The sequence below is a fragment of the Sceloporus undulatus genome, chromosome 5, assembly GCF_019175285.1.
Source record: "Sceloporus undulatus isolate JIND9_A2432 ecotype Alabama chromosome 5, SceUnd_v1.1, whole genome shotgun sequence".
Lineage (NCBI taxonomy): Eukaryota > Metazoa > Chordata > Lepidosauria > Squamata > Phrynosomatidae > Sceloporus > Sceloporus undulatus.
The window spans coordinates 47,077,850-47,096,323 of record NC_056526.1 but is presented as its reverse complement, the minus strand read 5'-3'; positions in this window follow the sequence as shown (position 1 = coordinate 47,096,323).

Here is an 18,474-nt window from a genome sequence, read left to right as displayed (position 1 = left end):
GATATATATGTCAGCTTCATTGGCTGGCAACCTGCTCTGTACCCCAAAAGCTAGCCTAATGCCATCTGATGTGATCAAGGATACTGTCACACATCCAGGGGTGTACTAACTTTCATCTTCTGTAGGTGAAAAAAAAAGTATCTGTGTACTATCTTGTCCTCATTTCTTACCTCCAGTTTCTAAATATTTTGTGTCAATTCTGTTTATTGCTAACAAAGGCTGTATAAAAAAAAATGGAGCTTAGGGAAAATAACTTCCAGGTCGGCTGAGAAATGTTGTAAGTGGAGTCCAACAGAACTTCTTCAAACTCTGAGAAAATATAGGGGTGGGTCAGTATAAAGAAATCAGTTCTTTAGAAGTGTTTTATTTTTATTTTTTTTAAAAAAAGGAAAATACTGTACTAACCCAATGCCCCCGAATAACCTAAATTATCTCAAAGCTTGGGGAGAAATGTTTTGGGATTACAGCTCTAAAACTCCCAAACCCACACTAGCTACCCACACTGGTACCAGCAGAGGGTACCTCTTTCCAAGCTCTGAAACTTGGAAACATTACATGGGCAACGGGCATGATACTATTTAACACAATCAAATACATTCATGTATTATAAAATGTTAGTGAATTTTTAAAACAGCTACCCTTCTCCTTAGGATAATCCAAGAGTTGGGGTTCCAGGTCACTAGAGCCACACCTGACAGGCTTATCTTTCCTTCTTGTTTGTCAGAACCAAAATAACCAGTAGCCACTGCTTTTCATGTGTGCCAGAAAAAAAAACAGCAATGGGCATTAGATAAATACAGTCCATTAAGCAGCTGCTAGAATGACAGTAATGACAATAATTTGGTTGCCTTGCAGCCTATCATTATGTAAACACTGGAGAGTGCTTCAGATTAAAGGGTTAAGCAGAAGACTTCCTTCTCCCTCCCCCTCGCCTGATATTCACAGACAGTTGGACAGCAGCTGAGGTTTCATTAGGAATCCCACATATGACCCAAAAGAAGTGTTTCCCTTTGGTGTGCTTCCGGAAGCCGGCAGCCTGAGCAGATGGGAGAAATCATCATCCATAGACCGTCAACAGGGGAACCTCAGGCCACATGCTTGATTTTTTCTCAATGAACAGCATTCAAGTGAGGCATTTAGTCCATGTGACTGCAGCTGCTCAGTCCTTGGAGTAAAAGAAGGCTTCGGATTGGCTGAGCGCTTTCACAGGTTATTAACAGGTCATGCTGTGACATTAGTAGGCCGGAAACATCCATCTCCCAGGAGGCTGAAACAAAAGCGGGAGAGAGGTTCCTGCTCATAATTCAAGCACAGTTCAGTGCTTATAGATTACGCCACATAATCTGCTTGGCAACGACACAAGGCTCACAGAGGCAGTGCTATCTGATTGATTTATTTCTCCTCCTGCTTTCCATTTGGAATGCCAAGAAGGGCTCTTTTTACACTCTGGTGTCTTACTAACCTCAAAGGAAAGAGATCTGCTACTTCCCTGTTGCATTTCAAAATCAGCTGCTGGGGTGAAAGGATAATTCTGATGGTTGTCTGCCCCTGGCCTCAGATGTCCTAGCTTCTTTTCTTCCACTCAGTGTCTTGGGCTCTGATTTTTCTAAGTGACATGATTTGCTGAGCCAGTGGTGTCAGCTATAGCACCAAAATATGAACTTTCTTTTGTTGGACAGAAAATGCACTTGGCAAAGAGAAGCAAAGCCAAAATAAATGCCACAAATCATGCATGTCACCCTTTTCTCATATTGTTGTGATTGTCACTGGGTTAAAACACATAGCTACCTATAGATCCATGAAAAGTGCTAAAAGCTCTCCAGTATGATTGCCTAAACAGAACTTTTCCTATAAATTGGATCCACACACACCATGACTACAGCCAGTGTTGGATAGTGTATTCCATGCCAATGGGATTGTGAAGCTGTTCTGAGTTTTCACGGAGCTAACCACAATGCTGAAGTTTATCTTCAAAATAAGTTCAGAACTACTGATAACTTTAAAATCTGGACTAAAATCTGGTTTGAATGCAACACATCACTGATGTGGACGCCACCAGCCTCCATCAATACAGCTGGTCTACCAAACACACACACACACACAAAACGCAAAACAAATTCTATTCAGAATTCAAAATGACTTTAACAGATTAGAAAGCTAAGCCAAAACTAACAAAATGAATTTCAACAGGGAATAGTACAATAACATCCAAAATCCACAAAACTGTGATACCTTTATTGAGACAACTAAAATACACCTTTGCCTGATTAAGAAGCTAGTGGGGTTTTGAAAGCTTGCACATTGCATTTTGTGTATTTTGGTTGTTCCAATAAAGGTATCACTATTTTGTCAATTTTGAATGTTATTCCACTTTGCTAGTGACTAACATGGCAACCCATAGATATGAGTTAACAGTGTGATGCAGCTCCCTAAAAAGCCAGTGTGATTCTAGGCTGCACCTCCTTTCTAATTTTTTTAAAGATCAGAGTCATAGTGCTGTAGTACCAAAATGCCATTTCACTGATCTACTAATACACTGTAACTCTGCACAAGAATTTTAAAAAGAGAAGGGAATGAAGGTCACTTTTTTGGTCCGATGTGTCTCAGAAATAAAACAAAAGAGGGAGGGGGATGAAAAATGTTGCACATAATGCTGGGAATTGTCAGAAAATAGTCCAGAAAACAGAACTGTCATTTGGCTATGGTGGGAAGGGGGGATAAAATGGAAACTACAAGAATTTCTGCATTCTCCTGGCACATCTGTCCAATCTGGAGGAGCTTCCTGCTTATGATTGTGTCGCTTTAATGGGGACATGGACAAGAAAGCCCTTCCAAGAGAGGACAACTTTCAAAGAACTGTCTATTTAGTATATGCCACATATTCACCCTACATAAAGCTTGTCCATGTTGGGTGTGCTGGTGCAGCCCCTGGAGGGGTATGGGATGATAAATGGTCCCCACTACACCACAGGTACTCAGACCTGTTATACTGAAAGGACAGCTGATGTGATATACTAGTTATACCACTGGATTAGAACTGGAGGAACTCAGGTTCAAATCCCTATTCTGCTGTAAAGTTCTGTGGATGACCTTGGGTCAATCGCTAATGCTCAAGCTGTCACAAGAATTAAATGTGGAAAGGACTGCTTTTACTCCTCTGAGAGTCCTAGAAAGGTTGCGGTGTGCATGTATTTATACAAATAATAAACAGACAAATAAATAAATTTCATTCAAGTGTCTGTTATTAATGTTTAGTATTTTTTAAAAAAAGAAACAAATCTTTCTTTACGTTCTCATCACAGCAATAAAATTATTATACAGAACATTTGATTTAAATTTCATGAGCATTTTTTTTTTAAAGGATGAGGCTGGGGAAGTGATCGGATGTTCTAATGCTAATGTATAGACAATCATTTCCAAAGATCACACAGAACAACCTTCTGGTATGTGAAACTAAACAGATGGGATGGGAGTTCTTTTTCAGACTTCCGTTTAAGCTGTAAAAAGAATGCCAGAGGAATAGAAGCACTGCCATGAATTGGCCATCTGTTGCAAAAGTTAGACTCTGAGGCATCCCACTCTGCATTCTGTTAAGAGAACAAGGGCAATAAATCTGTTTGGGGCTTTATATGGGTTAGGAAAGAGAGCTCCTGTCCGGGAGGGAAATGTATCAAGTAAACTCCCTCTTAAAGAAAAATAAAAAATAAATATATATCTATATCCAAGCTAGTACCCTCCAGGTATGATGGATTACAATTTCCCCAGATGAGAACTGGAACTAGGAATGTTTTGCTTAGAGAAAAGAAGACTAAAGAAGGTACACGATGGTCATTTACAAATATGATTGTGTGTGTGTGTGTGTGTGTGTGTGTGTGTCTAAATACCCTAAAGGTACCAAATCCTATCTGATCTTGGAAGCTAAGCAGCCTCAACCCTAGTTAGTACTTGGATGGAAGACAACCAGTGAAGACTAGGTGCTGTAGGCTATATTTCAGAGGAAGGAACTGGCAAAACCACCTCTGAATATTCCAATCACTGTCTGCCTGTCAGAGAGTATATTTACACATCAATTGTAGCACTGTGGGTTCAGTTTTAACTTCCATTGGGTCCATCCTATGGAGTCTGAAAAATCTGAACTCTGGCAAGGTATTATAAGTCTTTGCAAGAGAATTCTAGTGTTAATTTTTAAAGAATCACTTTTAAAAAAGAATCTTTCTGGTTAGTCAGTGCTATAAATAGACTTGCAAAAATTGCAGTGACCAAAAAGGAAATTCCCTGCCTTGATTTTAAGAAAAAACATATGCATTGTGTTAAACAATTATATCTCCAAAACTGTTTAATTTAAGATTTCTTTCTCTCTTTTACACACATACACACACACACACACACACGAAATATAGCTGGAAAGGTAGTTTATTGCTACCTAATCAATTAAGGGGAGGTTAATAAAAATGGTACCCAACACAAAGGTTACTCTGAATGTGTGCTTAAGTTATGATATGGCCACCTTCCCCCATTAAAGACATACCACTTTAAAAAAAATTAGAAGAGTAATACTCAGCTATGGGAATTGCATTACAGAGATTATCTGTCTTTTTCAACAGTTAGCCTTTTTCTTGTAAGGAAAAAATGACACAGAAACAGCCCTGGGAAAATATCAGAAGACACACATAAATGCACAATACCTCTCAATGGTGCAGAATGTAATTGCATTTTATCATTTATTACTGTAAGGAGCTCTCTCTCTCTCTCTCTCTCTCTCTCTCTCTCTGGATGCATCCTTGAGAGGGAAGAAATAATTCCTTGAAGAGACTTTCAAGACTATGCTTTTCATTTGTCACCAGCAAAATAAATGGGATGTGAACATGTTTTTCACAGTGCTATTTCCAAGGGCCCATTCACACTACACAATTTTAAAACTATGATTCCACTTTAAGTGCCGTGACTGCATCTTCTCATATCCTGGGGTATGAATGAAACACTAGAACTATCTGGCTGAGAATTCCAAATGTCTCTAACTGAACTTCCAACCCCAGAATTCCATGGTACTAAAGCTTAACAATGAAAATTATTAACCTTTATTTATAAAGTGCTGTAAATTTACACAGAATAGAATCACAGAACTATAATTGTCAACCATAGTACTATAATTGTTATGTGAATGGACTCTGGGTGTCTGGGGGGGGGGGGCGGCACTGGACACAATGTTTCAAAGGTCCCACTTTCTTTCTGTTGTTGCTGATGACCTTTTGTTTCTTTTTGGTTATAGACCTAACTGAGATCTCCAATCAAAAAGAGAGAAAGGACAGGTACAACACACTGCCCCTCCTCATTGCTTCTCCCATTGTTTGCTGCTGACTCAGTGAGGCAAAAAGGAAATATGCATCTCAGTAGGTTCCTGTGGATATCATCTCCTGATTGTAATCTAACATTACGTTTTAGTGGAATGAACAAACTTTTCTCCTCCTCAGCGTTATCCTAAAAGTTGGGGTGACAGTATCAGTGTCTCCTTGGATTTGGGGGGAATTATTAGCTCAAACGGAGGTCTACAAGAGGAAGGTAACTTCAAGGATCTTTCTACCCATGTATACCAATACTCACTGCAGAAAGGCTCCAGTCCATTTAGACATGTCCAAAGGTGCATGTAAACACACAATTCCAATGCAACTACAATGCTAAGAGAAAAAAAAGGTGTGAAAGGTTGGATAGCAAGAAACTGGGAATCAGAAGGTCTAGTAATTACCAAACCTGAAGACAGAGGTTCATGGAAGATGGAGAGTGGCTCAGACAGAATCTGGGGGCTATACAGAAAATGGAACTTCAACCTGCAGAACAGAAGTGCAATGTGTAGCAGTGAATTGCCCCTGTGTGAAACAGATACTTATATCCTGCTTTGCAACTACCTTAAGGGGTAATTAATGCTCCATATAGTGTAACAAAACTTGGATGGTTTCCCCATGGAATTTGCAAAAGGATTCCAGAACGACTGATTGTGTTAACTTCAGAGTGATAAAACATTGATAGAATTTGCAATGACCCCTGGATAGTTGGACAAGAAAGGTGAACAGCCTGGGATGAAGTGTAGGTATGATCTTTAACTGCCTTTGCCATGGTACTTACTTAATCTCCCTTGTGAGAGGATACGCAGACAGTTTAGGAGAGGATGGAATAAGCAGCAAACCCATTTACCTTTTATTTTAGTGACATATAGGTCTCCCACATGTCTTCTGGCCAGTGTGCCAACATGTAATTTCATGTTGATTCCTAGTGATTCAAAGGTGCTAACATCACCAACCAGTTGTATTATCAGGGGTATGGCTGGAGGGGGGGGGGAAATGACCTCTGCCCTCCTCAAATGAAATTTTCTTTCAATTCTTAAATTTCTTCCTTTGCAGTAGCTTAAAATTTCAGATGAGCATTTACATATACAATTAGACATCACAAAAATGGAGCAGGCAAAGTTACCAAGGGAATGACAACAGAGGATATGTTAAGAGTTCTAGATATTTGTGACATTTGTGATATTTGGGGATTGAAGGAAAACTTCATTTGGTGGCAGAATTCTTACTGGGAAGACAATGCCTTCATCCCTCCCCCTTAGTTACACCCTGTGTGTTATAACATTCAAGAAATGAAATTAGAATATAAGAAGACCCATGCTGGATTATACTGATACAGTCCTGCATTCTATTTTTACCATGATCAACATACTGCCTGTAGGGGAAGTCCACAAGCAGCATATAAGTGTGGCTACACTCTCCGTCTTGTGTTCCCCAACAATAATATACACAGGCACATTGCCTTTGATACTGGTGATGTTATGCAGCCCTCCTATCTAGTTGCCACAGATAACCTAATCCTACATGAATTAATCTAATCCTGTTTTAAATTCATCCAGGTTGGCAGCTATTACTATTTCTTGTGGCAATGAATTCCACAGTTTAACCATGTGCTGTGAGAAGTACTTCCTTTCCTCTGTTTTGAATCTCCTCTTATTCAACTCCAGCAGATGAGCCTGGATTCAAGTATTATGAGAGAGTGGAAAGCTTTGCCCATTCTACATTGTGTACAGCTGCCATGATATTATATATCTTTGTCATGTTTCTGATCAGCCTAAATACCCTAAAGGCACCAGATCCTGTCTGAGCTTGGAAGTTAAGCAGGGTCACCCCTGGTTAGTGCTTGGATGGAGATGACGAATGAGTATCAGGTGCTGTAGGCTATATTTCAGAGGAAAAACAAAACAATCTCTGAGTATTCCTTGCTTTAAGTGAAATCCATGGGTCAACAGGCAACGTGAAGGCATGCACTCGCATGCACATGCACACTCACACATTATTTCTATCCTTACTCATCTTTTTTTTCTAAAGAGCCTCAAATGTTGCATTCTTTCCATGGAGATACAATACATGGTATCAGAACCTTGATCATTTTGGCTACTCTTCTCTGCACCTTTTCTAGTTCTACAATGTTCTTTTAGTAGAACTGGAAATATGGTGATGGACTTGTTTTATATCTTTTCCCCTTGTTGAGGAACCATTTCCTGGAAACACAAAAGTCTTGCTCACTGTTAGAGAGTTCTTCTGCCATGAATAAAGAATTTACAGTGACAACCCAATAGGTCAGGTGTCAGGCATCCACTGGCAGTGGAAGTCATCTCTAGCCCTTTTACAGTAGCACAAGTGTTCATTCATCTTGAAAGTTTAAATGTGAAACAACAGAACTGCATGACACTCAACTGCCCACACTGGATATCCCTTCCTATCCTCTTACCATCTTCATCAGAATAGCAGGCCTTATTTCTTACTGACTGGAACGTGTGCTGACTTGCCCTAGTTTACGTAAGTTTTCAGTGCCCTGTGGCATGTACTTAGAAGACTCTGTGGAAACAATAAGCATCCTTGTCAGTGGATCAGGCTAGCTGAATGCACCTTGGTGCCAGAGGGGATGTGCAAAGTTCAGCCATTACAAAACATGACGCAAAAAGAAAATATCCAGTAACTTCAGTCGGCACTAATCTTTGAAACTCCATGGCTATCTCAACATAAAATTCTCCTCTCCAATACACAAACATAGAACCAGTAGTTCCCAACTTTGGTGAGCAAAATACAGAAATTTAATGGTACCAAGTGAAAATGTGGTGTTTGGGGGCCTAATTGGATTTTTACACAAATCCTCATATGTTTGTTGCTGTTGTTAACTACCCTCGAGTCAACCTCAACTCACAGCAACCCTGTGGATAAGACATCTCCAAGATCCCCTGTTCCCCACTGCCCTGCTCAGGCCCTGCAGACTCAGAAATGTGACCTCCCTAACTGAATCTATCCATCTAACATGTAGTATTCTTCTTTTTCTACTGTCCCCTACCTTTCCAAGAATTATTGATCTACTGATTCGTGCTTTCACATGATGTGCCCAAAGTACACCAGCCTCAGTTTTGTCATCTTGGCTTCCAGGGAGATTTCAGGCTTGATCTGTTAAAGGACCCATTTGTTTGTCTTTTTGACTGTCCATAGTATTCTCAGCACTCTTCTGCAGCACCACAGCTGGAGCAAAAATGGGAAAATGCAAGGAGGAGGCAGAGGAGGAGGGGGGGATGGAGAAGGAAAGATTTGGAGATCGGGTTAAAGTGGAGGGGAAATGGGGAAATGCAAGGAGGAAGAGAAGGCGAAGGAAAGGTTTGGAAATCGGATTGAGAAGGGAATCACCACACACACATGCACACTCACACTCATGCCTCACAGGTCTTTCAGAAACCATTGCTGAGGCACGGAGAGTGGAGCATTGGGGCTACTTTTTAAAGGACCTTTGTGAGCAATATTACTGTTCGTTGTTGTTGTTAACTGCCCTCCAGTCCATCTCAACCCATGGTGACTGTCTTGACCCATATATAAGTTGATCCCAGATTTTAGGGTCAATTTTTGGGCATCCATTTCTCAACTTATAGTTGAGTATATACGGTATATGAAACATAAATAGATATCATATTTAGACCTGAGTCCCATCTCCAAGATATCTCTTTATGTACATATATATGTAAATACAAGTATTAAAAAAAAAATTAAAATCCAAAATTCAAATCATTTCTGGTCCCAAGCATTTTGGATAAGGAAGACTCAATCCATATTTGTGTGTTTGTCAAGATCTGCTTTCAAGAAATGAACAGAAATTGTTTAACCTGTTTTCATATACAGGCATAAGCAGACTATCCAAGGATGTGCACTGCAGTGAATTACACAGATATATTCCATGAGGCACAAAAAGGGAAACTTGTGGAATTAATTTAAAAGGAATCTCATTTATATATTAACAAGGCTTGAAAAAATATTTTTGTGCTTCAGCTGCTTCACACCTTTTTGCAATTGATACGTTGGATAGTTTTTAAAAAGTAAATTGTCCAAGCTCTAGTAAGAGGTAGAAGATTTGTAGTCCTAATGGGGGGTGGGGTGGGGTGGGGTAAAATGATGGTATTGCCCCCAAATAATCATTTCCTCCTCCCATTACATTTTCCTTCAGTCCCTAAATTTCTAACATTGTATTAATGAAAATCATTCACACCTAGAAGTCCTCTATTTTCCATGTTCACTTTACCTGTTCCTTTTCATTGAATATCTAAACCATATTTCAAATGGCTAAATTCTACTTTGGAATTACTGCAATGCTAGAAATTCGGGGATTGAAGGAAAATTTCATTGTGGGGGCAGATTTCCAGTTTGGGAAATCGATGCCCTCATGTTGCCCCAACCCACAGCTACACCCCTGCCTGTGGTCCTTTGTCTGATCATAAATGGTTCTTGGCCTAATTTGAAAAGATGTGTGCAGGTGATTGGTTTAAGTCCCAAACTGTTAGATGGAGCAAGGGAGGGTGAGAAATAAGGAGGTGGTGGAGAGAGAGGGGGGGGGTTGAGAGACAATGAAAAGGAGAAGATAGGAGGAGAAAAAAGAAGTGGCAGAAACAGAGAAAGAAAGGGTATGTGAAGGGCAGTACAGACTGGCACTTTGTGGTGGCCTGACCATGTACTAGTTCCGCCGCACGTGCGCCATTATGGCGTGTGCCCGTCCATACAGCGTGCGTCATGATGATGCACATGTGGCACAGCACCCAAACGGCATTGGCTGGAAGGGGCGTCATCATGGTGCCCAGAGCAGCTTCTTTTGGGGCATGGATCAGTGCTGCAGCATGCGGGTGCTGTGGCACCAATCTGGGACAAACAGGGGCATTTAGCTGCCTATCTGTATAGCCCCTGAGTTCCTACTTTTGGCTCTGGCCTCATTTAATACATCCACCAGAATGAGAAGATAATGTAACACTCAACAAAAAGTTGTCCTCTCCTGTATTAGATGCAGGTGTTTGGGATAGTGGAGTTTTTTCTGACCTCATAAAAATAAAACACCATTAATATTAATGGTTTACTATGCAAGCCATTTCCCTCTTGTGCACCTGGCAAAGCCATTGCTTACAAGCTGCTGAAGATCACCACAAGGTCACCATGACTTATTTTGTTCTTGGCACCTTCAGCAAAGGACAAGCCTTGGCATGTTTAGTCACATGGACTCTCTGACACATTTGTTCAATGAGTTTTCTTACAAATCCACTCTGTAAATGATCTCTGACCATGTCAGCTGTCAGCTTGTATTTTGTTTTTGATGTATATGTGTAGATATCTTGTGTCATAAAGCACACCTTCACTTCCCCCACAGTTTAGGTAATGTTTACAGGTAAGTACATGGAGATGATGAAATAATCCAGTGGCCCTTAACTGGCTGGTGACAAAAACCAGTAAATGCTTCACCTTCACTTCTGCAGTCACAGAACAACTGAAAGTCGTTTGGAACACTGTTTTGGTTTTGCTTTGTTTTCTGGCAGGAAAGCAAAGGGGAAGCTTCATACGGTCAAGAACTGACAGATTAAACCATTTGCGGTGCACAAGTAGGTCAAATGTGCATTTCAGGGAAAGCAAGCTTTAAACCTCATGGCAGTGTTCCACAAAACATTTTGATGCACCTCACTCTCAAGTATGTTTAGGACTGCAGCCTTACATTCCAGTTTATCTGTCTTTTATTACTCGTATAGGGGTGAGAGGAATGGGCAAGTGATCTTTTTTTCTCAGCAGGGAACTTACACCCTTCATCCTCTTTCAGAACCATCTGTGTGCCCAGCTTCCTCCTTCTCCACATGACAATATACAAACAGGCAAGTTGACCTTTCATGACAGCATTAATTCTACCCAGTAGATCCAGCTTTCCACTGGCCCTCCTCTGGCAGGACCAGACCAAGGTATTATGTTGTCTGAAGCAGAAGACAAGCTGGTGTGCCTTTCTTGGTCCACATGTAGAAGCTGACCAAGAAGAAAGATTAAACTTTTTTTCCCAGTAATTGAAGTAGGATAGCATCCTACATCACATCTAAAAAAGCAAGCAAGTTACAGGAGTCATGGAATCACAGAATCATAGAGCTGGAAGGACCATGGAATCCAGTCTGTTGCCATGCAGGAATGTACATCTATAGCATTCCCAAGAGATGGCCATTCAAGCTCTGTTTAGAGACTTCCAATTTTAAAAAAAAAACCCAGTGGAGAGGAATCTGCTGTTCGCTAAGGCAGTACCAAACAACTTGTTCAGAAAGGAGTAAACTAACTCATAGCTAGATCTATTGATTAGACAGGGCTGTCTTTCAGGAATCACTAAACTGTGGCTTAGCATCACAAAGAAAACCACTGGGCATATTATCTCCTCTTCTCATGTAGATAAGCTGTGGCCTCTAAAAGAAGAGCAGCCAGGCACAACTCCAACAAGGAAATATCTATATCCATCTATGTTCTACGTGCAATTGCTGTGGACTCTGAGAGGGAAGGAGAGGAGTCAGGAACTGTTGAACTTACTGCCCATTCTTTTCCTTGTATATTGTGTCTATATTGTTCTTTTGATTGTAAGGCTGAGGGCATGGAATAAACTAATTAATTATGCCTTGGGAAGTTTTGTGGTTGAAGGGTGGAGTATAAGTAGTCTAAATAAATAAATAAGAAAACATGTGAAAGAGGTTAGTTTTACTTTTTAAAAACCCAGGTTGTTCAGAGCAGATACTATACCATACACAGGTATCTCCTCCAACCAAGGGGACTAGCTGGCTAGCTGTCAACACAGTATCAATGCCCATCCACCTACAGCTGCAGCTGACCATGATACAGGTAGCAGGCTCAGTCCATCTAAAATAAGGGTAATCCTTTCCCCTGGCCAGCAACAGAACCCAGAATGTCTTTCTCTTCAGTTCTGCAGCGACAGGGCAATGTTTACATGTTGCTCTCTGTTCACTCATTATTATTTATTAGTTACATTTATATCATGCATGCCTCTCCTCCTCTCCTTATCCTCATGACAACCCTATGCAATACATCGAGCTTAGAGATAGCGACTGGTTCAAAGTCACCAAGTAAGTTTCATGACTCAGTCTTTGATTGGGAGGCAGGCTCTGTCTAGTTCTCCCAAGTCCAGATCCTCACAAATCACTATATCATATCAACACCCTTTAGAAAAGTAGTGCTGAATTAGCTTGTACACAACCTGAGTGGAAACACAACACTGATAAGGATTTTCACCTGACCTACAATTGGTTAGAACCCAGCATTGAGTAGTGGTTTGAGCATTGGGCTATGACTCTGTAGACTAGGGTTTAGTCCTCACTTGGCCATGAAACCCTCTAGGTCAGGGTTCTCAACCTGTGGGTCGTGACCCCTTTGAGGGTTGAACAACCCTTTCACAGGGATCGCCTAAGACCATCGGAAAACACATATTTCTGATGGTCTTAGGAACGAAGACACAGCTCCTCTATCCGTTGGGGATCACCACAACATAAGGAACTGCGTTAAAGGGTTGTGGCATTAGGAAGGTTGAGAAGCACTGCTCTAGGTGATCTTGGGTAAATAACATGTTCTCAGCCTCAGGGAAAGGCAATGGCAAGCTTCTTCTGAACAAGTCTTGCCAAGAAAACCCTATAATAGGTTGGCTTTAGAATTGCCATAAATTGGAAACAACTTTAAGGCACACAGCACACATGCAATGAAGCACACAATAAATTACCTCCTTGACTCAGATTGAGAGGGGCACATAATAGAACTGTAAGCAATGGAAAGAATTCACCTGATTCAAGACAGATTTCCAGCCTCCAATTATGTCAAAGTTCAGCTTCCCAGCACCCAAAAAACTGCTATTTGGGGTCAATTTTTCCATGATGAAATGTACATTTTAGGGATGGTAGTTCATATCAGCCAAACTTTTGTTTCATTCAAATCATAAGCCAAGATCATCAACTTCAAGATGAGAAGCATCAAGTAAATTTCCTAATAATCATTGAAGTGACAGTGAAAGAGAGGAAAAGGGAGAGGAGGGACAGATGATAGCCAGCTAGCTATGATTGGTGGGACCACAGCAAGAATTTGCTTATCTGCCTGCCAACCTGCTTAGATAGACAGCCATACTGCCAAAGGGGGGGGGGGTGCCAGCCTGCAGATAGCCCTCCCTACCATCTGAACTAAGACCAGAAACAGAAAATGTAGACCTATGACTACATCTTCAATTTCTTTTTCCTGTTTGCCTGATGAGGAAGCCAGTGTGACTTCAGAAGCTTACAGCATGTAATTGTGCATTTTGGTTGGTCCAATCAAGGTATCATTGGGTTTTTTTTTATGTTATTGGACTTTCTTCACTTTTTTAAGATGAAACTGAGTTGCATCCAAAGTAGAAGAAAAAAGCAGAAGCCAAAAGATTTTCCTCATTTTATATGTATGGGCCCTTGGTATTTACTGGGTTTTGGTTCCAAGATCCCCCCCCCCATGGATACTGAAATCTGTTAATGATCAAGTCCCATTATATACAATGCCATAGTAAAATGGCATCTCTTATATGAAATGGCAAGATAAAGGTTTACTTTTGAGGTTATTAATAATAATAATAATAATAAGTTTGAGGCAATAGATTCAAGCTGTGGATGGTTGAATCTGTGGATGCAGAACCCGTTGATTCAGGAGGACTACTATAATAATAATGGCTGAAATCCTGTTGTTAGTCCCAACTAGAGTAGACCCATTCAATGTATTGAATGGTAAGTCAGTACATAGGTAAATTCCACTGATGCAATGGGTGTACTTTAGGTAGGACTAGCAACTGAATTCAGGCTAATAACAAGAACAACAACAACAACAACAACAACAACAACAACCAATTAAGAATTATATTTAAGCACACAATAAACAACTTCTCACAGAATCCTGATTCCTCCACTGAAACCAACAGGAATGCTATTCCAGGTAAGAGAGCACCATGCAATCAAGGCAAATGTGTGTATGTTCCTTTACAATTTTGTAAGAAAATACCAGCATGACACTCACTCACCCCGAAATAGGTCTAGTCAGCAGAAACAAAAAAAATGTCTCCTAGTCAGTGTTTTTTTAGTGTCCCCAGTCCTTGTTTTTCTAAAGCAATATGGTAATAACACAAACGGAACTGAGTGGAAGTTATCAGTTAATAATGTGCAGTGGGCTTAAGCAGCTTAAACACAGCAACCGACATCCACTATGATTAATAGCTAGGAAGTACTCATTGAATTGAAGGCTTGAAGGAATTACAATCTGATTAAAATTCCATTTCAGAAATGAAGGAAAGTAGGATGCTAATCAGCCTAAACCACTGATTATTAGGGATGGCTGTTTGCAACAGCTGGAGCTCCTCTGACCGGAAAAAAAGGGGGGAGACCAACTATGAATCATAAAAAAGGGAAGACTGATAAATGTGGGACATGTCACAGTGAATTTGCCCCACATCCACATTTGGAACATGCTTATACATTCTCCATTCAGAGGACTTAACTATTCACTGACAGGTAGTTGGAATCTGAGATTTGCTGAAAACTCTGTTTCATATCATATCATCTGGATTATTGCAAGAGCAATATGAGCAAAATGATATGCCAGAGATGCTGATTAAGATCATGACAGATAGATTCAAACTGATTTTACTTGTATACCACCCTAAGAGTGCACAGTATAGGGCAGGATGCAAATATTGTAATATATGGATAAATATAAATAGGTTTGTTAGACCCACACCAATCATTTCACACTGCACAAGAAAGATTTTGTGTAGTTCTCTACTCTAGGGGCACCCCCTTGTACAGCCTGTGGAGAGTTTGAATGTGATCCACTGGAGGCTCCACATCTTCCTCCTGAAACAGTTTCCCCTCCCTGATATTGATAGGAAGAAAATGGAACCTACAGTTCCAGCCAGGGTTGGGAATCATGCAACCCTCCAGGTATTGGTGAACTTCATACTTTGCACAGATACAGTTGAACTGCCCCTTCCAGCAGGTAACATAGCATCTCAGGTTGCCCCTTATAACATCATCCTTGTAACATTATTGGAATCTGCAGTAATTAACATTACTTCAATCACAAGGGATCAGTCATGGGTCTCAAATCTTGGCCCTGAAATCTCAGGATCTGGGATAGTCCTGACCTGACAACCCCAAGGGATACAGGACATAGTTGTTTTGTCTCTAATTTTTCAATGCTCCAGCAGAGGTATATTAGGCAAGGGGTACCTGTCATTGTCCAGAGCAGTCCATGAATGTAGCATGTCAGGGGACAAAATGGAGGAGGGGGAAAATAAATGTAGCATCCAGTGGCAGTTCTCCTTTTAAATAAGGATTCCTCATACTTTTCAAATGTCAAAAATAACCTCTTTTCACTCCAAAAAAGAAGCGAGTGTCTGACCAATTTTGGATTTTCATTTTTATTTTCATTAGGAATGGTCTATGTGATCCCAAATGGATTCCAAGGGTGAGAAATTAGCCCCTAGAACCTTGGAGCTTGCCCACCCTACATTTTTTTACTTGCTCTATAGAACTAGAATATGTTGCTCTACATAATCATTTTGCATACCCTCCAACTGTCCCAACTTGGCAGGGATAGTCCCTGTTAAACCTCCGTCATCCCATTTTTTCTGCTGCTTTTTGAAATGTCCCAATTTCTTTCTCCATCATTCATTTTCCTTCTTTATCCAGAACGTACTTCAACTGTTCCAAACTGAGTTCAAACTACAAAAGTATTTTTTAACCCAGTTAACTCTGGTGGGGGTGGAAGGGAACAGAGCTTTGCTCTTCTCAGTAGATTCACGCAAAAGGAAGCTGCTGCAGCTTCTTTCAGCTTGCGTGTTCTTCCTCATTAGTAACTTTTGCCATTTGGACCACACTCTTATGTTGCTTGGTCACATGGGTCCTGATTTTACTCTGTGAAATGTAAGGAGTATATATTTTATAACTTTTCATACATACTATTATGTATGAATAGTATTGCTGGGTACTTGTTGGAACCTGTAGTTACCATTATGGTTACCTTTCTCAAGGTTTTTCTGCATGAAAGTTTGCAGTTTGTGTATTCCTCTCTGTCTATATTAACCATTGAGAGCTGTTGGTCTTCATTGTTTCTTTTAAACAGTTTGTAAAACTCAGGCACACATGTTGACACGTGCAATGGGTTGAATTCTTTCTCCTTAGCCTCTACATGAACCTGACATCAGCTGTCTCAAAGCACTTGTTCTGCACTTCCTAGAAATGTTTTACGTTCTTTGTGTTTCCTTGACTTCATTATTAGCAAGACCAGTTTGTCCTGGCAAAGGTTTTGAAATTATTAGATACAAGAACAAAGCTTCGTGACATCTGAAGGCAAGTTTAGCAATGCAGCCTCTTCAATAGAAATCCTTTAACTGAAGTCAACATCTGCTACCCATTGAATGAGTGAGCATTAACCCAAATATGTAACTATTATGCAAAATTAAATATTTCCTAAACATTTATCATAACCATAAACACAGGTTTGTTTTGGGGACAGATGGAGGAAGTCTTTGTTTGCATACCTCTAATCTCATCTGTACTGTAAACATGCCATCGTGACTTCATAAAGGAAACAGTATTTAGAATGAAATCTTGGGTTTTCAAAAAGTAAAATCTATGTTTTTTAATCAGTAAGTGGAACGGGGATTGAATATATCATTTATACAGTATAGACGTATGCCCATTTTGTATTCTTTTAACAGTCAGTGTTAATACAGCTAATGAAAACTGACTGGTACTATGATGAATCCCCTGCATACTTTACACTATTAAAGAGGTAACCTATCTAGAAATTGTTCCTCAAGCATGAAATGTTGTTGGGATATTAGCAGCAGTTCCCAAATATTCTTCCTGAATTTCTTAGGAAGACCTTTCAGATGGTTAGAACTTTTCAAAAGTGGAATGGACTTCCTCAAGGGAGCTATTGGCATCCTCAAATAAGAATTCTGCCATCCCAGTGAAAATGTCCTTCAGTATTCCAGTAACCTAAAATCTCAGTTGATTGTTTAGAAATATGGTTTAGGCATCCAAAGAAAAGGGGCAGGCAAAATTACCAGGGGACTGAGAGCAAAGAGAATATAAATGTTCTAGGTGTGGGTGATTTTCAATATCTCATTCTCTACAATGCTAACAACTTGGAGGTTGCAGGAGAATTTCAAGGGTAGAGGCAGAATTCTTGGTGGGACAATGCCTTAATTTTGCCTCCATCCATGCCTGTAACCCTAGACTACCTCAGAGGCTGATGGTTTTACCTTTGTTAATGTTTTTCTAAGTAGAAGTTGAATGGCTACCTGACAGGGATGCTTTGGCTATGGATTTATGTGCTCTTAAGAGGCTGGACTGGATGATCCATGGGATTCTTTCCAACTATGATTCTATGATTTCTTGTCATTCTTCTCTGTTGGAGGACAGAGCTGAGCATGCCACACAACCCTACTTGCTCCCTGAACTAAACTGCTGTCTCATGAGAAGGGTGGAACATAGCCTAGTTTTGCACAGAAAAGTAAAATGTAACTGCCAGTCTGCTCAGATTTAGAATGGAATTGTGAAGGGAATATCACTTGTCCTTTGCCTCTGTCAGAAAAATGTGTTGGGTTCCACCTGATGACATGTGACTTCTCCCAGTCTTGGCTCCCCTGCCCTATTTCTTTATAAAGCCATTTACGCATTTAACAGGAGATTTGGGGTTAGAACTACCTACATATACATTGTAGATATCCTTAATGCACAGTTTGAGAATGACTAATTCCTTATGCAACATAATTTAATGTACTTCTTACTGTAGCCCCAGATTCAGTGGCTTTGTCAGAAAATCAGACACGTCACAGTTACCCCACACATTTCTTGGGAACATCCTGGGCAATCTACAGGACTGGTCTGAATAGATGTTTTGTTTTCTGAGACATCTTTCTTTCTCTGTGCAAAAGGAATTTCCTTCTTATCTCTCTATTCTGATTTTAAGACTGTTTACCAGTACTTTCCAAAATTCTGGTAGCTGAGGAACACTTTGGGGAGTATTAAACCAAAGGAAAACATCCTGCTGAGAGAGAGAGAGAGAGAGAGAGAGAGAGAGAGAGAGAGAGAGAGAGAGA